Raw genomic sequence first — 19,905 nt, 5'->3', positions numbered from 1 at the left:
AACTGAGGCCCTGCATGGAGGACCCGGTTCCCCGGGGGGAAGCCACCCTGCCGCTGCATGGCCTTTCTGCTGTGCACTTGGTGGTGGATGGAGGCTGGAGGGTGCCGTATTCTGTCCTTGCCTTCAAACAAAGGACCCTGCAGAGAGGCACAGCTGTGACGCCACCTGGGTTGTCAGCCGCTAGCTAGCGTTCGCAGAAGAGGGGCTGCTGGCCTCGCACAGGAGGGGTCTGGCCCCGCTGTTACTCATGCCCTCATCTCATCATCAGTGAGGGGACATTTGGGTGACTGGGAGGCCCAGGAGCCACAGAGGAAAGGAGTTGAGGCTGCTCTAGTGCAGCTTGTAGTGGAAAAGCCCTGGCACTGCTGAACTGGGCCTCTAGAGACCGGGTTGGAGCAACAGAGCAGAGCCCCAGCCAGGAGTGCTTCCAGCTTAACTGGCACCCGCAGCTTCTGCGGGGCTTGTGAAGCAGTGTCAGGGAGTCTGGGGAGCCCTGGGTGTCCCAGCAGGCTCCCAGGGGCTGGTGCCATGGCCAGGCCTGATGTCACCTAAAGATCAATCCTGGAAACCCAGGCTTCCCCCTTTTCTCTTTTCATTTTATGAAAAAGAAGGGATTAAGGAGGTGGGCACATACAGTAAGTCTGCCGGGTCCAATCTGGGGAACTTCATGTGCTGCTCTTTTGAACACTGTAAGGCAGGTTAGCCTGGTGGTACTGGTTGTGCAGGGACCTCAGGCAGGGACCCAAGGTGGCCAAGTGCCTCCTAGGGGTCCCAGGCAGCGAAGAAGTTCTGAGGGGTTCTGGAGACGGAGAACCAGGTGGTGAGGTGTGCTCCATCTTCCATGCAGAGGTCCAGGACCAAGTTTGTGAGGCTGACAGCTGGGTGGAGACACCCGCAGGGATCCTGGGGCCTGCTCGCCCCTAGCGGCCGAGTGCTTGCCCCACTCCAGTGCAGGTCGCCACAGGCAGCGACCCGGAGGTCGTTTCCCACATGGCTGAAACTGACTGGGGCAAGGGCCAGGGGTGGTGCCGCCCGAGGCCCAGAGGCTGGCTAGCCCAGGCACGAGGACCTGCGTTCTCCCAGCCGCGCCCTGATGGCTGACTGGCTGAGCTGGGGCAGTGGCGCCCTCTGCTCCCCAGGGAGGCATCCTGCGTCCAGCGCAGGTCCTGAGCCAGGCAGGCTGCAGTGCTCCTCCAGGTACTGCGCAGGAGTAGTCGCCTGCTACCAGCCCTGCAAGCTGGCTGTTCTGGGAGGTCCCGCCCAGTCCCCTTAGGGCCTTGACTGCTTTTTGCTTTTCTGGCTTTTTGGGGGCAGGGCTGTGATAGCTGGGAGGAAGTCGCTTAATCTTCCTGAGCCTCAGTTTCCCCACCTAGGCCATTCCTGTGATCCTAGCACCCTGGGAGGCCTGGCGGGTGGACTATTAGTTGGTGCCCAACCTGGGCAATTTAGCAAATTACTAAGAACCTGTTTCAAAATAGAAAATAAAATAGAAAGAAAGAGCTGGGTTGTAGCTCGGTGGGAGAGGCCTTTCCCCTAAGGGAGCTGATCCGTGTGTGGCATAAAACCAGTCCTTTCCGTAACATTGTCCGCCTCACGATCAGTACTTGCTTCATCCAGACGCCACTGGTCCCAGCCCATTATAAACACCAGAAGGATGAACTTCACACGAAAGGGCAGAGCCTGCGGCTGGTGTGGGGTCTCCATCATTTTTGGAGGCACTCCACAAGCTCACCTGGCGGCCTCCGTCAGAGCTGCTCCCACCCCACCCCGACCAAGCTTCCCTCAGGTTCTGCTTAGCCCGGGTGGGCCCAGAGCCCACAATTACCCTAATAAGGAGTCTGCCCTGCGCACGTCTGCTCCATGGCTACCCCGTAATTTGCCAGCCCCAAGGCCTCTGCCCCGACTGGTTCCCACCGCGCAGCGCCCAGGGTGTGGGTGGGTGGGGCCGTAATTGGCGTTGTTTTCCAGAGCACCCCCTCCCGTCTAGGTTCTGACGCACCCAGCGTTCTACGCTCACTCGCATGCCCCTGGCACCCAGGCCGCAGCCAGGGTCAGGTGACGAGGCTGCCCATCGGGACATCACCATGCGGACTGTGTGGATGACATTAGTGGGGAGGGAAGTGGCCAAACCAGGGGACGCCAGCCCAGCCTCCTGTCCAGCTCTGTCCAGCATGGTATTCCAGGGACACTCTGGGGGCTGCCCTCCCACCCCAGATGCTATTGGACTGAGAATGTGGCTGGCTTCTGGCCACACCTGCTCCTGGGGCTGAGGCTTCCATGGCAACCAGACTCCGCCAAGCCCCCTTTGTCCAGGCCCTGGCCCTACAGGGTTGACCCTGCGTCAGAGCTCTAAACTCTGGAAGGCTAAGCAGAGAGGCCAAGGCTGCTGGTGCCCAGGAACATGAGAACGCTAGGTCAGGTGCTCGGGCCTCTTCTGCAGGCAGCCTGAGCCCAGGGCGGGACTCATGGGCAGCCTGTAGGAAGCCCTGCCAGGGACTCTCACTTGCCCACGGCCCGTGCAGCAGCACCACCTTTGATCCACTCTGCTGGGTGTTTACCCTGGAGACAGCACGCAGGAAGTTCAGCCTCACCCAGGCCAGAGGGTCCTGCATGTCCCCAGCAGACTGTGTACCTCTGCCTGCCTCTATGGAGAAAGGATGGCGCTCAGGAGGTCAAGGCCTGTGGATAGGCGGGTCAAAGACCCCGCTGCACGTGGCCCACCCATGGGTTCCTGGGGAAGCTGACTTCCTCTCACAGCCTGGGGCTTCTCTGGTGGGGGTTGGTGTTTGATCCCCGAAGTCTCTGCAGTCAGTCTGCCAGCCACCAAATAATCCTCTCTGGTTCCCAGAGCCATTCTGCCCACGCAGGTGCTAAGGCCAGCCTGCAGCTTCCTTGACACCCACCGCTCTGGCCCAGGCCCAGGCCTCCCGCTCTGTTCCCAGAGCACGTCGGAGAGCAGGGAAGCCTGTGCTACCCTGCCTCTGTGCTGGGTGTAGGACAATGGGGCCAGTGAGTCAGAGCTGGCTCACTGCGAGGGGCAGGTGTGCCAGGGCGGGGTCGCTGTGGGGCAGAGGAGCACCAGCCACAGGGAGGGCGTGTCCTGTGGCCCAGGGCCTGTGTGCCCTGCACACCTGCCTTGCCCTGTCAGCCAGGCAGGGCCTAAGGAGCAGGCAAGGACCTGGCTCTGGGCTCGAGCCCTGAGCACTGGGCCTGCACCTCAGTGCCTCTTTCTCTCTGTGCTGGAGGCTGCTGGAAGCCGCAGTAGTCCCCTCATACTGAGCCTGCCTCTCAGTTAGGGGCTTTCCTTGGTGCTGCCAGGGGGAGGCTGATTCAGAGGCCCCGGCTGTCCTCAGCTGCGCTCAGATCACTGAGGCAGACAGGAAGTGGTCCAGGACTGAGGGAGGCTGGGTCTCCCCAGTGAGTTCTCCCAGCTGCCTGCTGCCGGGGCCTACATTCTCATGCCATCCTTGGTGTCTGTCCAGCCCCTCTGTCTGGTGTCCATCCAGGTGAAGAGACCCTTCCACATGCAGGTATTTGCAGGAATTCACAAGCCAGGTGGCAAGTAGGACAGATGACAAGAGACCCTGCCTTCATGTCCAAGCCTGGGGACAAGCAATAAACATATCCACATTGAGTGTTTCTTAGCTGAAATGCCTGGGAACAAAAGTAGTTTCAGATTTTTTGGGCTTGTTGAATATTTACATATAGATAAAGAAGGGAACTGAGTCTTAAAAAAAAAAAAAGGCTTGCATCTTACAGATACCTTATATGAATAGGCTGAAGGTAATTTTATAGTAATTTTTAATAAGGTTGAGCTCATCTATTTTGTGGTGTGAAATTTTTCACTCATGGCATCCTGTCACCAAATAGTTTCTGATTTTGCAGCATTATGCATTTTGGGTTTCTGGATTTGGGGTGCTAAACTTGGACTAAGTGTGGGTGTGTCAGGTGGCAATCATAACACAGAAAAGAATGGGGACTAGCAGGGAAGCCCAGGAAGGGCAAACTGAGCTATAGTTTATTTATTTATTCTTTTATTTACTTATTTATTTATTTTTTAGGGAATGGTCTACAGGGTGTTCAGTATCTCACTACTAGATCAGACTTGTAGTGATCTGCCTGTTTACAGCCTCCCAAGAGCTGGGATTACAGGCACATGCCACCATGCCCAGTCTCAATTGCTGTCTTAGTGCTACCTGGGGGTGGGGCTGGCACCGCAGGCCCAGGGATCGAACCTGTGGCCCCTGCACCTGCTTGTAGGTGCTTTAATCTGCTGAGCTATTTGGCTGGCTCTTGAGCTGTAGTTTAAACAGATTGACAGGGATGGGGTATTCTTGAGTAAGTGACTTAAAAACAGGCCTGAAAAAGTGAGTTAGCAAACTTTGTACATAGTTTTCCAAGCAAAGAGTATAACAGAAAATGCCCCTTGCCCCCAAGCCAGTTAGTACAGTTGCTGAGTTGCCAGGCAACAGTTCCCGCTCCAGGTCCGGCTGCTCCTGTCTCCTGGAAGTGGCTGCTCGCTGTGGTGCACAGCTGGCCACTGTGGTACACACTGTATAAACCAGGCCCCAGTGGACAAGCCATTCCGCACCTGTACTTCTTGCTGGCTTATCCAGTGTGAGCCCCAGCCCTCTGGGGATCAGGGCCTGGCATTTTGGGAATGATCCCCATCAGGGACCCTCAATGTAAGCAAATCGGCCTCCACATCCTGGGTGCTCTTTTGGTGTTCCTTCCTGCTTGCCACCACATCTGGTGCATTGGCTGGGAAGACTGACTGTGCTGATCTCTTTGGCCACTGGTCATGCTCCTCATGGGTGAAGCAAGGCCCTTTCCAGGTCCTGATGGGAAGACTCACCCTCAAGATTTCTCAAGTCCTCTCGGAGGTCTGAAGGATTCCTCACTCCCCACTCGAATGGCTCATGTCAGATCTTAATGGGAGGAGGACACAATCTGTCTGTGTGTCTGCCTGACCACCTGCCTGATTCCAGGATGACCCCCAGGGCACTCAGTCACCATGTCAGTACCGCTCAGTTTGAGCAGAAGAGCTTTGACTTACTCTCATCAGTCAGGACCACCCTCAAGAGCTGGAATGCTTAATTCCTGAGTGCCTGTTGAACGAGCGGGTGAGTAGCATGGACAGCACAAGGAATAGGCTGCTCCATCTGTGCACCAAGACTGGGAAGCCGCGGTCACGGCGGCTGGCTGGGCCCTCCCCTGTGGATCTGTGGTGACCAACGTATGGCATAACGGAGGCCTTGCGACTTAGCTAAGTTGTGCCTGAGTCCCTGTGCAGGGCATGGCCAGCTGGGCAAGTGAATGATCTCTCTTTGAGGATCACCCACCCCTTGTCTGTTGTGCCATTGTTCAAAGGTACACAACATACACTGTAGGGAGATAGAATTGGAATTAATAAGTTAAAACCCACAGTCCCTGACTGCAGGAAAAGGGGCTTTTATGGAGTTAAAAATGAAGCCAAACCTCTCCTTGCATCTCAAAGAAAAAAAAGAGGGAAACAAAAAATGAAAAAAGAGGCCCATCATTCCTGAGAATTCCACTTTGGCACCCTGGTCAGCTGCTGCAGCTCCTGCCAACACCTATAGCTTCACTCCCTGCTCCCCACCCATCTACTTCCAGCCAAGCAAACAAGTTCTCATCCATTGCCTACACTCAGCTGCAGCGGTTACCCCGGGACACAGCTCTCCTGGTCGGAGGCATCATCTCACATCCACCCCAGATGGCTGTCAACGATTCCTTCTGAGTCCCACACTTTCGCTGAGGAATATTGGGCTGTTAACCTTGACAAGTGAGTTGCACCCTGTCAGACCTGGATAGATAGGACAGACCAAGCTCTAGCAAAGTGGGCGCCTGAGAGCCACGGTTATTGCAAAAGTTGGGCACAGACCTGTGACTTTTCCTGGTAGACAGTGGAACAGAACTCTCTGCTTTTGAAGCTTCCCTCAGTCAAAAAGTCACCAAGGAAACTGGGACTCCTGCTTCTCACTGCTTCTTCCAGGAACAAACTTGCATCCTGGGAGGACATCTCACCAAGCCAGTCGGCCTCCTTCTTGTGCACAAGCTCCCTTTTGACTGCTCCTTAAGGAGAAAATGATGCTGGCATCACCCTGAGACAGATAACCATAATCCTGAAGTTAAACTTCTCCAAGAGGTATGAACTAGACTCCCCTTCAGGCCTGGCCATCAACCATGCCACCTCACCTCGATCTCCACTGCTGTCAGATGTCACGCAAAGCACAAACAAATATTTGGCATGCCTTCCTCTGCTTGCAAATTGCTCCCATAAGCCCCTTCAATGGGGAAGATCCCGAGATAAAAGGCCAGCATGCTTAGACCCAATTCCAATAAGGGGTTAAAAACTCTCACCTTGGCTCTGCAACTGTGTTCTTGATGACAAGAAAGCCATCCTAGTCATCCAAACAAACCCACAAGGCCATCTGAGGGGCTCTCAGATTCAGCTCAAGCCAGAAAGTCTTTATCCTGTTCTGCTCGAGGGGCCCAAGTCCGACCTACCTCCTCCTTACCTTCGTCAACCCTGAGCCGCTCAGCTCACCATGCCACCACCACTGCTGATTCTGTCTCCCGCACCACAGCCTCCTGTTCTACCAACAGAAAGCTCCTTCTGACTTTAATTCTAAAGAATGTCACCACATTTTAGATGGTGCCCAAGTCTGTTTAAAGCCAAAAGTCCCCATTAAAAAAAAAAGTCCCCATCACTGTGTTTGATCCTCACACTTCAGTGGATGCAGTCCTCCCCTGAGCATGTCCAAACTGGGACAGTAATGTGACAGAGGACCATGAAGCCTTGGATCAGTACCATACTGTTCTCCTGGAAGACCTCAGAGAGGGAGGCAGGAAGCCAATAAACATGCCCACAGTTACTGAAGTCCCCAGCAGAGCCCCTGCCAAGAAGCTCTGCAGAAGCAGACCTTGTGATGAACACTTCATCAAACAGGAATTCCTATTCACCATACCGTACACCTCTCCTGGAATGTGAGACACTTCCCTCACCCTCGGGGCCACTGTCCCAGCCTTGATGTCGACTCTGGCTCAACCTCAGGAGAAATGACAGTGCCTACAGCAGCCTGAAATGCCTGAGAATCATAACCCTGAAATTTTGTGACACTCGTCCCCTTTGGTGATGGAGCTCTGACCCAACACAACCCCACGGGCATCGAACAGTACACTGCTCCTGCCTGTAATGCCAGTTCAAGACCTCCAAGCCGCCAACGCTGGCACAGCAGCCCTCTGTATATGTTGGCTTGGTCTTCTGCCACCCTCATGTTGCTGGTACACCTGCCTGCACCTGGAAAATGCCTTCTTCTGCCTTTGATTGGCTCCTGTCAGCCAGCCCTTCTTCACCTTTAAATAGAAAGACCCAAGTTTTGGACTCCAAAGCCCAGCCACCTGTACTCAGTCTCTCAAAGGTTCAAAAACGTCTTTCTTCTTCACTGCATTTCTGACTGATGGCACCCAAGCTATCTACTGGAATGGTACAACAGCTCTGCTGAAATATGTGGCAGAAGCTGTGATCGTGCTCAGAAGACCACCGTCCTTCTGATGAAGAAAGCTGACAAGGCCGCCTTCGATGTCACCCTGCCCTTCCAGGTGTCGCATGCCCACTGGGATGAACTGTTCAAAAAGTGGCCCCTGACAGATGCTGAGTATGCCCCGCTTATGGAGGAAGCAGCTCTGTTGGGAAGAAGCCTGACAGACTAGACGTGCTGTATCCACCTTGGACCAAGCTGTTTTAGCAAAAGCTCTCCTACAGGGATGATCTGCATGGCAAACTGCTTTGTGTTGCCATTTGGAAACCTGCCCTCAGTGGTGCAAGATAATCTAGTCTACAGGCCTGAGCCTCTCTGGAGATCCAGTGGGCTACAGACCTGGTGCTCCTGGGAAGACAGAGCCAGACCTGCCCCCACCATTTGCTCTGCAAGTTCAAGCTGCTGCGCTGGCATCCGCACCCCTCCAGCCAGCTCTAGCTTTAGCATCTGGGTCACTAGCCACAACTTCCCACTCCCTGCCCCTACTCACAAGAAAAGTGTGCAGGATCCTGTTGTAAAAAATCACCCCTAGCTATGGCCTACCCTGGGTCACTGGCAGTGGCAATGGGCCTGCATCTGTAGCACAAGTAACTAAAAAACTAGATTAAATAAATAGTACAAAAAGTGTGTATGTAAGGGGGCAGCCAAATAGCTCAGCGGGTTAAAGTGCCTGCAAGCAGGTGCAGGGGCTGGGGATTCGATCCCTGGGCCTGCTGTGCCAGCCCCGCCTCTGGGGTGTGCTGAGACAGCAATTGAGACTGGGTGTGATGACATACGCCTATAATCCCAGCTCTTGGGAGGCTGTAAACAGGAGGATCACTATGAGTCCAATCTAGTAGTAAGACCCTGAACACCCTTTTTTTGGTAGACCCTTCCCTAAAATACAAAAAACCAAACAAGCAGACAAAACCCCAACCAACCAACCAACCAAATAAACAAAAAACTACATGCAGCTTATAATCAGTTAAGAGACGAAGTGTATCGGTAGACATGCCTGTGCACACTATAACACAGTACATATTAACTGCCTCTATAAGTTTCAGAAATCTCACCTTCAAGCCACTGAAGAATTTTCCTGGACAGCTTCCCCAAGGCTCACTGTGAAGAGACAGTGCACACACCGCTGAAGCCTGAGGACACTGTTCACAGGAGCACGCCGTACCGATTCCCCGGATATTTGTGTCTTTTCAGGCTGCTCATCTCAGTTCTTGCTTCCCTGCAGCCCGCTAGCTAGTTTTTGCCTTTAAACTGGATGGACATTTGCCCCAAGAGAACAGAACAATTAATCCAACACTTGAGCAAGATTTGATGAATGTCCAAGGCACAATGGACGCTATCCTACTTCAGAAGGACTCTCGCACTATCTTGTCAGAGTAATTACAGGACAGGCCGAAACTATGTCTTTTCCTAAAGAGCGATGTATAAAAAGCCCTGTATGCAATCTTGGGGAGCGTGGCTAGGGCCCCTCCTAGATCACTGATAACCCTAGTGTCACTGCTTCTAGTCGGTCGGGTCTTGCCTCAGAAGATCACATATAATGTGCCTGGCAAAGATTTTCTGGGGAAACTAAAAGATGGGGGGATTTAACAGAAATACCCCTCTACCCAGCCAGTGTAATTCAGTTTCTGGGTTGCCCAGGTAACAGTTCCTGTTCCAGTTCTGGTTGCTCTGTCTCTTAGACACGGCTGGTCACTGCTGCACAGCTGGTCACTGTGATGCACACTTATAAACCAGTCCCCAGTGGACAAGCTACTCTGCCTCCATACTTCCTGCTTGCTTATCTCGTATAAGTCCTAGACCACCAGACATCAGGGCCTGACCTTCTGGGAATGATCCCGATCAGTGCCCGCTGACATAACTAAATCTGTCTCCAAATCCTGGGTGTCATTTTGGTGTTTGTGCTTGCTGTTGCAGGAGAACTCAGATGTTGGCTCTTGCCTGTTGTGGTTGGGACAGCAGGAGACCTGTGTGGAGCAGAAGGGGTAGGAAAGGGGACAGTGCAGAGAGAATCTGCAGTCAGGGGAGCACACCCTGCAGGAAAATAGGGAGCCCCTGGGGCTTCTAACAGAGAGATGATAGCCCCTGCAGATTCTTCAGATGTGTGGGAAGTGGTGTGGGGGAGACCAGCCAGAGTGCGGATCCAGGAGACAGGTGAAGGGTTCTGCACTCACGTAGGTGGCACGGGATGGCCAGTGAAGGATGCCGGCTGCCCTGTGAGGGCTGGCTAGCTGGCTGTGAAGGTTGCACTGGGTGGGACAAGGCGAGGTGACAGGTTGATTCAGTTCCTTGAGCACTTTGAGCTTTGAATACCTATGTGGAAGCCCTGATACCCCCAAGGGACTTTCTGGGAGAAACACTCTCCTAAGTCCCAGGCAGAGTGGGTCATTGTGTCTTCTCGGTGGCAGAGCTATGTGCTTTGCGCTAAGTCACTGCCCAAACTCCCCAGGGTGCCTTAGCCCACCTCCTGCCCCTGGGTGGCTGCACATTCAGGCTGCCTTGAGTTGGGAGTTGAGGTATGACTAGGGCTGAGTGCCAAGGCAATGTCCTAAGAGCACCAGGCAGAAACTCACACTCACTGTGACCTAATTACAGAAGTCACTTAGTGTTACTTGTCCCAGAGTAGCCTGCCTTCCTGCCTGGAGAGGAGGGACCCTATCCCTCCCTGGCCTCTCCATAGGATAACAGTGCCCTTACAAGAACCTGTGGTGACAGGGCCCCTTGCTGTCAACTCTGAAAAATGCAGCTACCAGGAGAAATAGCATGCAGGTGAGTGACCCCAGTGCCCACCCTGGCAGGGAGCATGCGCATGTCCAGGACTGACCTCCCTCCTGTCAGAGTAGGTGATAGGGGTGGCTGTGAGGCACCCTGAGGAGCACCCTGTGTGAAGCCATCAGGGAAGGCACAGAATGGAATGGGGCCAGTGGGCCCAAGAGTCACGCCCAGCTTCAGCGTTGCTGCTTTTGGCCTTTTGACCCTGGAGAGTCCTGTTGGGGGAGGCATTTCCTGGGAGAACTGTCCCTGCTGCTGAAGAAGGTTAGGAGGAGGGGACCCATGCCACAGAGGCCAGGCTGGAGACCAGGGACAAAGTCATGGGACAATGAGATGCTATGGACACGGGGCTGGGCTCAGACATCAGATGGTCAAGGGCCATAGCGTGATGCCCAAGGACAGAGGCCTAGAAAGACAGCTCCTCTGGGAAGCGTGGGGTGGGTCAGTGTGCAGAAGACTCCAGGCTGTCTGTTGAGCCCCAACTTGCCCATCTGAAGCCAGGCCCAGTGGTCACCTCCTGCCTGGGTGTCAGTACGCACTGGTCCCTGGCCAGCACATGGTCCCAACTGCCAGGGACGCAGGTGCTGTCCCCATAGCAGCTGTGGTACAGCAGAGCCTGGGGCAGAGCTGGGAGGCAGGCCCAGCTTCTCAGCGTGTCACCGAACACACATTTCTGCAGCTCATTTGTCTGGAATTCTTTCTAACGGGGCAGGCCTTCCCCAGGGATGTGCAGATTGCCCCGGCCCAGCCAGCAGCAGTAAATAGGCTTTATCAAAACAAGAGGCTAAAATGTGGGGGTGGGGTGGGGTGGGGTGGGGAAATACTTTTTAAAAATGTTTATGTTGGAGGGACCGGGGAGGACATTTGTGAATTGTTGTCCTTTTCGCGAGGCTTTGTTGGCACCATGTGCTCCAGCTGAACTGAAGCTGAGGGCCAGACCCAGGGGACCTGGCAGGAACGGCCAATGGGAAGAAGGGCAGGCTGCAGGAGGGCTTGGGGCAGGAGCTGCTTGTCCTTTGCTGTGCTGACCCTCTGCCACTCTGTGGCTGATTCAAGCTGACAGTCCCACTTCCATGGTGTCAAGAACAGATCTGTCCCCTGACTGCCCTGTTTCTTATAGCATCTTTTCAACTCCAGACCAATTTGGGGCAAGATCTTTTGCCCAGACCTGGGTAACACGAGGTGATGGATTCAAAGCGAAAGACTCCAGAGTTCTTGTCTCCAGACTGGGAGGAGTAAAATTGCAAAGGAGATATGGTGCGTCTTAGGGGCTCCTCCAGACGTTTCCCTTCCTTAACGATGGGGCCTTTGATGTTGAGCTTGGCACATAGCTATCTGGACGAATTTTGCCCAGTGGGAGGGACTGGGGATTGGTAGTGTCATGAACAACTTCCATACCAGGAAATAACTTTAAAAGGACAACATGTGAGTCTTTTCTCTTTTTCTCCATGTCGGCTGAAATGTGGACACAACGGCTGGAGCTATAGCAGTCCTCCTAGACCACATGGTACTCACAGAAATGGAACACATGGCCAAGTCCACGTAATTGGGGCCTGCGTCTCTGACGTGGTACAGCCTCCTGCAGGACAGTAGACCTGCCCCACTGAGTCACTGCTGCCCTGCTGAAGCCACTGTTGTGTTAGATGCTTTCACCCACAGCCAATGATAACCCTGATTCACCGCTCTCCAGAGTTTCCAATTATACTTTCCTGAAGACAGTCAGTCAATGGTAACAGCTGATGTTGTCGGGCGGGAGCCCCGTAGCTGAGCTAAGGCAGTCAATTTGTGGCCGCCTCTGTCCTTGTGAGGGGAAGGGAGTCTTCTCAGAGACAGAGGTGTCACCAGGAGTGTGGTGATGATGGAGACATGTGCCTGGGAAAGACAGACAGACAGGCAGCTCAGAGGACCACATGTGCTTCAGCGGATGTCAGCAGACTGAACAACTCCTTTCTTCTTTTCCCTCTCCAGAGTGCAGGGAAATAGCCAAGTAAAATAATCCCAGGCAAATGTGAAAAGGAGGGCATATAGGCCAGCAGTGGGCTTGGGCTTTCACAGACTCCCAGAATAACACAGATTCATAAACCCAAACAGGCAACTGCAGCTCGGGACGAGCTCGGGGGAGATGGTGTGTGGCGGGGAGGAGGGCGTGGGGAAGAGGCACTACCCTTTCTGAACAGCTGAGAAGGCTGCAAACTAGGGCCAAGGGAGAGCAGGAGTGGGGCAGGAGATTTGGTCGGGCTGTGGAGGGGAGGACTGCTCACAGTGTCGAGGAATGGCTCTCTGCCTGCTTCAAATCCCAGCTCCTCCCCGTGGGAGATGTGGGCCCGCAAGAACCAGCGACATGCTTGTGCCGGGGATCAGGTGTTTACGTGCCCCAAACTCTCATCTGTGGAGAGCTAACTGCCAAGGTGACAGCATAAGGAAGGGGAGACCGTGGTGGCTGGCTGGGCCTGGAGGGTGCAGCCTTCGTTAACAGGCCTTGTGCCCTGGTAAAGGCACTTTGTTGAGGACACTCCCCTGCTCTTCTGAGGAGGACACAGCAAGCAGAGCTTTCCTACGAACCAGGAAGAGAGGAACACGGCCCCTGCTGTCATGCTGAGCCTGGACTTCCGGCCTGCAGAACTGTAAGGAATAAAGGCTGGTGTGTATGAGCCGTCTAGTCCATGCTGTCCTAGCACAGCTCCCTGAGCTGACTGAGGCATCGTTTAGGAAACTGAGGCGAGCTCGAGAGGAGGGTTCGTACTCACCAGGAGAAGCCCGCATGAGCTTGGTGTTCTGGTGCAGGTGGGGAGGACTGGCTCACTGGCTCCAGTGACTCAGCATCCTGGCGGACTCCAGCCAGCCTTCCCAGGAAGGCCGAGGCCTGCCAGGTAAACAGTCCTGGGAACACAAAGAGAAGGGACCTGCCAGCTGCCAGCTGCTATCAGTTTTGTCTTTTATCCGTGTGCATAAACTGGTAAGCAAGACAGACAGACCAAGGAGAACACAAAAGCAGCTGTTCTCAGAAGAACCTGATCAGAAGGAGCCTAAATGAACAGCTCAGAGACATTTGAGGAGCTGTTGCACCCACAGACCAAGAGCAGGAATCTAGGAATAACCTGTGATCAAGACAGCGCTGAGAGATTAAAAACACGCTTGGCAGATCTTTTTAAAAATCAGGGGAAAAATTGGAAAAACCATCAAAGTAATTGCCAGACTGTAGGTAATGAAGGTAAAAAGAGGGGACGTTTGATTGGACTGTAAAGAGCTGTGTGCGTCCTTTCAGAGGTAGGAAAGGTGTGTAGCAGGACTCGGAACAAATGAACAGAGAGAGTGGAGGAGGCACCTGGGTTCCTACTGCGGTTACTCCGGTGTAACGCAGTCCCGCAGACGCAGGGTCTCAAAACAGTGTAGGTTTATTGTCCGCAGCCACGGAGCTCCAAAGTCTTACAATGAAGTTGATAGCAGGACTCGCCCTTCCGGAAGCTGCCGCGAGGAGCTGCTTCCGTGCCGCTGCAGCCTCTGAGGGTCATGCACACACCTTGGCTCTCGACCTCCGGCTCCAACTTCAAGGGCGCAGAGCAGCATCTTCCGGCATCTCCGCTCCCAGCCTCTATCGTTGTGTCACCTTCGCTTCCGTTACTCCCGCTGTTCTGCCTTTGACCCAATTTCTTTCTTCTGAGGAAACCCTTGTGATTATGTAAGCTCACCCGGATAAAACAAGAAACTGTCCATGCCAAGATTTGTAAGTAACTTCGTAGTATCTTCAAGGTCCCCCTTACCATATAAAACATATTCACATGCCCAGAGGTGAACATGTGAGATCTTTAGATGATTATTTGTATACTACAGTGGTAAAGAAAATATCTTTGAGAGCTAAAATGGGTGGCAGGGGTGTTGTTAAACGAAAATTCTCCTGAGTTGCTTAATAGGAGAAAAGATCCCCATTCCCAACTGATGGTGCTCGTAGCTTAGAGGAATAGCTCTCTGCGGAGGCCACAGTGAGGTGGCTCTGAGCAGGATTTGAAGTAACCAACTGGCTCTTCACGTGCACCTGTGAGTCTTTCCAAGGCGGAGGCCTCCTGTCTGGAGGTCGGCACGGGGCTCGTCGTAAGTGAATCTCTGTGAGTCACCAGCCCCACTGAGGCCTATAATGGTGGGTGACACCGTGTTGCCTCAAAGGACAAGATGAGGCCACAGCTAAGGACACCTGACTCCAACCTCAGTTAACCAGATAAAGACTGCAGCTGCAGGCATCTCGCTCCTGCTGGAGGCCTTCCAGAAGATTCCGAAGTTCTCCTAAATGAACATAATGTGTTCCTTGGCCAAGTCCTTGCAGTATTTCCCTCCTTTGTTTAATAACTAAATAAATACAAGCACCCTAAAGAAGTTCTTGGTCTTAGCCCCCGGAGAATCTCGAATTCTGTTAGAGGGTTTTGATCCTCCCGGAGTCCTAAAATCATACCATTCAAGGCCTTCATTGATGTCTTTGCCCATACACTTGTTTGAGAGATTGTGGATCTGATCCATCTGCAATAACTAAGAGAGAATATTAGCGCATTACCAAATACTTTGTTCTGCCTTTTTAGGAAGATAAAGAGGAGAGAGGAGACACGGGTCCCTGGCCAAGGAATAAGATTAGTAGTGTGCTATGCTAAAGAGATCCCTCCTCAAGGATCAAGGGGAAATTACCTGCAATTTAAAATGACAGAGCTATCCAAACTATTAGTTGGAGAAGGAAGCGAGATTTTTATGTTTAAGAAAGGATTTTTGAGAGTTAATCCCCCACGAAATTATCCTGGAAAGTATAATTTGATTTGTTATCAGCACACAAGAAAATGGAAAGATAAAAAAATCATGACTTCCTCAAACTGTATAAATAAATCAGTGTTATAGTTAAAAGAGATTCTATGCTACAAATACAATAATTTAATAAGAAATCTATATAAAATTGATCACAATTATAATGTGAATGACAATTATGACTAATGCCACAGATGCCAATAAATCTTTGAAAATATCCGGCACCCATTTGAACTTAAGATCTTGGGGAAAAAAAGAATGAATATGTCTTATCATAATTAAATATATATACTTCAATCTTAAAGTCAGTGCTTTATTTAATGGACAGAACTATCTCTGTCTACAGATGTAAGACACTGTAACTGGAAAGCCCTACAAAACACTCAGTAAAATTACCTCAAAGAATAAGAGAAATTCTATGAGACAACAGGCAGGTTGCAAAGTTGGCACACCTCAGTTTGTAGACTTTAGATGTTGCCGCTGATTCGCACATATGCAGCTAATCAAACCAGGAATAACCGCACCGGGTGCCCACAGAGAGGGCTAAGGAGATTCCTGAGAAAGCTTCCTTGTAGTGCGGGTAACTTTTCTCCTGTTCTCCCTCATTCCTACTGTCCATGCTGGAGAAGCCATAAGCCACCTGTCCTCGTGAGACAAAGAAATAAAAGCTCTGGCAAAGCAGTCTTAGTTTATAAAAAAAGCATTAATTTTTTGAGGGGGGCATGGCTTCTTTAAGGGGCATAAGAATAATTTTGTCATCCAAGGGCAGAAACACTGGTCGGTCAGACCCATGCTTATTCATTAGAATATTTCTATCGATGAATTATTAACTTTAATTTTATGAGTTGTGTCATAGGAAATAATGAGTACCTAACAGGGAAAAGTCAAATACAAAGTATTGAATTTTAGTGTTTATTGCGTTTATAAAAAAATAATAATGCTAGATTTTCAAGCTTGGTGCATCATCACAGTACACATAGCAGCAGAAAGCCTCAAATACAGCCCAACTCCTGACAAATGTTAAAGTCCTAGCAGAAAAAAGGGTGGACTCATTTCCAAGTGTGAAGATTTTTCATAGCAGTTGCTGTGGCTTAATGTCTGCTTTTCTGAAACAAAAAGTTATGAATTTTATGAAAAAGCACAGGAAGTTGAAACTATCTGACAGGAAATTTAAAATAATGACCATTAATATGCCAAGGGCTCGAAAGGAAAAGGTGGAAACATGCAAAATCAGATTGATAATTTTAGCAGAGCCAGAAACTGTATGAAACAATTGAATGGAAATTTAGAAATGAAAAATGTGATCACAGAGGTGAAAAATGCCATCAGCAGGCTGAATGTAGACTAGACGATGTAGTCTGAAGAGGCAAGGTGAGCTTGTAAGTAAGTCCACAGAAGCACAAATAGAAAGAAAGCGTGAAACAGAAGAGCACAAAACCCAGAAGAGCAGATAAACAGCAACCCCCAAAGAGCCGTGTATCCGTGAGCTGTGGACAGTGCCACGTGATATCCCATGTATGTTATTTGGATCCCAAGAAGAAGATTAAAAAGGAGAAAGAAATATATGAGAAATATTGGCAGGGAATATTTTAAAGATTAATTTAAAAATTCAACGCATATATCCAAATAGCTCAGAGAACACAGAGATACAGACAAAAAGAGAAACCATTGCTTACGCATGTAATATTTAAATTTCTGAAAACAAAAGACAAAAGAAAGATCCCGACGATAGAAAAAGAGAATATATTACCTACAGAGAAACGCAGTCAAGAAATACGTCACACTTTACGTCAGAAACTGTCAGGCCAGAGTACAGCCAGATGGCTTCTTTAAGGGGCATAAGAATAATTTTGTCATCCAAGGGCAGAAACACTGGTCGGTCAGACCCATGCTTATTCATTAGAATATTTCTATCGATGAATTATTAACTTTAATTTTATGAGTTGTGTCATAGGAAATAATGAGTACTTAACAGGGAAAAGTCAAATACAAAGTATTGAATTTTAGTGTTTATTGCGTTTATAAAAAAAGCATTAATTTTTTGAGGGGGGGGCAGAACCAGGGATTAAACTCAGGCCCTTGCACTTGCCAGGCAAGCTCTTATTCTACTGAGCCGTCTCCCCGGCCCTAACACACTAAAATTCTTAACATTGACTGTCATTTTGTTGTGTTAAATCTAAAAAAGAACAACAGAAATAAATTCTGATGTGATTTACAGAAAAACAGCAATGGCACTAAACAAAAAAAAACTTTACTCAGTTATCACTCCTAAAGGAGCCTGCCCGCGTGACACCAGCATGCTCCACACACATTCTCCACACCCACGCTCCACACCCACGCGTCACTCTCACTAACAGCGCACGTGTTTTACTTTCCTGACCTTTTTGTAGGACACCCTGGACAACTCAGTGGTCCTGCTGTTTCCTCAGGAGATTCTGATTATGTTATGCAGTGTGTAGTTACCAGGAACATGAAATATCAATAAATGAAGTATTAAATTCTTTTTTAAGTGATTTTTTAAAAAAAATTTATTTATTTATGTGTGTGTGTGTGTGTGGCCAGCTCAGCCCACCAGGGGCCGGGGCTGGCTGGCCTGTGGTGCTGGGGATTGAACCGCGGTCCCTGTGCTTTGCGAAGCTTGTTCTAAGTAGGTGCTTTAGACCACTGAGCCATCTCACCAGCCCCTAAATTCTTAACATATAGTATGCATTTAGAATAGGCATCAGCATTTTCACATCAACTGCGTACTTGTTTACAGAACCTAAAAGGTATCATAAATAAATAACTATATGAGCTACAGTGAACACACCAATGGGACTCTACTACAAAAATAAGCTGTGCTTCAGCTGGCACGTGCAAGCCAGCCTCCACACGCCACAACTGCATATTTCACACACACACACACACACACACACACACAGACACACACACACACACACATCCCACACTGACAGCACGTGTGCTTAGCCTTCCTTTTCTATGTGGCAGTCTTGTCACCTCTCTTTTGTTCCTGTTTTGTCAGGAGCTTCCTACTACATCATTCAACATACATTTAGCCAGGAAATAGGATATCCATAAAATGAAATATCAAATATGTAATGAGTGCTCAGAATAGACATCAGTATTTTCACATCAGCTGTTTACTTGCTTACGAAACCTAAAACATAACACCAAAAACAAAAACCTTAGGCTAGGAAGATAGCTCAGCGGCATAAGTGTCTGCTTGGCAAGCATAAGGTCCTGAGTTTGATCCCTGATACTACTACTACTACTACTACTAATAATAATAATAGTAATACTTTTGTGAACTACAGTGTAAACACAAACAAAAGCCTATCACATGAATGTTTGTTTCACCTTTCACACCCAAGGCAGTCTTTACATGGCAGCAGCGTGTGACATGCACAAATATTCCTTCCACTGAGAGCATGTATGTTTTGTTTTCCTGAGCTTTCTTGTAGGGCCCAGTTGGCATTTTTTGTCCTGCTGTCCTAGTAAGTCTGTGATGCTGCCCCTGCCTGTCCACCTGTCCACTCACCAGTGTGGTCCACAATTATTTTTTTTGCATAGTTGCCGAGGCGCAACATTTTGTTTTCCGCTGCTATAAATGATCTCTGATAAGCTTCAGCCCCAGTATGCTAAGAAAATTTCTCCATGATATTTTGCACTTGTTGTTTTCTTTGTAAGCTATCAAAATATTTATGCCACGCATGTTTAGGCTCGAGTAAAACACAAACACTGGCTGATGCTTTGTGTTTCAAGTGACATCATAATTGCACACAGCCCACAAATAATACCTACTCCACCTTTGGTTTTGTTGTAGGAAGTTTCCATTTGTCAGGATTTTCCTATCAATATTCCCATGAAATATGAATATTTCCATGAAATGGTGACATCAGCAATACTAGCTTGTTTTTCTTTGCCATATATAAGGCCAATATTATAATTTTCTATTATACTATCCAATGTTCTGTTTTGAACATTGTAAAATTTCATTTGGAGTTTCTACTTTGTTCTTTTTTTTTTTTTTGGTGGAACCGGGGATTGAACTCAGGCCCTTGTGCTTGCCAGGGAAGCGCTTATTCCACTCAGCCATCTCCCTGGCCCCTTCTACTTTGTTCTTATGTACAGTTTTTCTGCTGGTCAGCTTGTGCTCTGTTAGCAAATGTAACATGAATTTGAAAGGTTAGGATTTGTTCAATGTCACATTCCAGTTAGGGAGTTGGTGTAGTAAGTCTGTTCACATCATTTGGTTTATTACTGTACCAATAAGGCCTTCATGGCTGAGTTCTTGGATAAATGTCTAAATCGAAAGTGTGATACATTTTCACATCTACAAGGGCATAAATTTTTGTGACATTTTTGACCTATTGCTTTTCCATCAGTCTTTTACATTCCTGCAATCACCATGAGAAATCCCTGCTGAGTACAACAGACCTATGAATGCTTTCAGTTCAGCTAGTGAGGTGTCATAATAAATACATTTCTAAAATATGGCTACTGCTGAATACAGAATGTTTTACTTGCATTTCAGCCTTTGTGGATTTCACGACATCTTGTAGCATTTCATCTGTTACAATTTCCAACACTGAATGACAGTGCTGGCATTCTGTCCAATACCTTCCACCTCTGCCAAGACCCTTACTATAGTTTTGGACCACATTCTAACATTGGATTATTCTATTTGGTTGTGTGGCCATTTTGCAATATTTTGACTAGTCAATTATATACTCACATTCCTGTTTTCTTCATTATCTGAGTCAAGAAGATCTATATTCTCTGTACCCATATA

This window comes from Octodon degus, unplaced genomic scaffold (assembly GCF_000260255.1).
Source record: "Octodon degus isolate 3935 unplaced genomic scaffold, OctDeg1.0 scaffold00002, whole genome shotgun sequence".
Lineage (NCBI taxonomy): Eukaryota > Metazoa > Chordata > Mammalia > Rodentia > Octodontidae > Octodon > Octodon degus.
The sequence above is the reverse complement of the archived record's forward strand: the minus strand, read 5'-3'. Positions refer to the sequence as shown.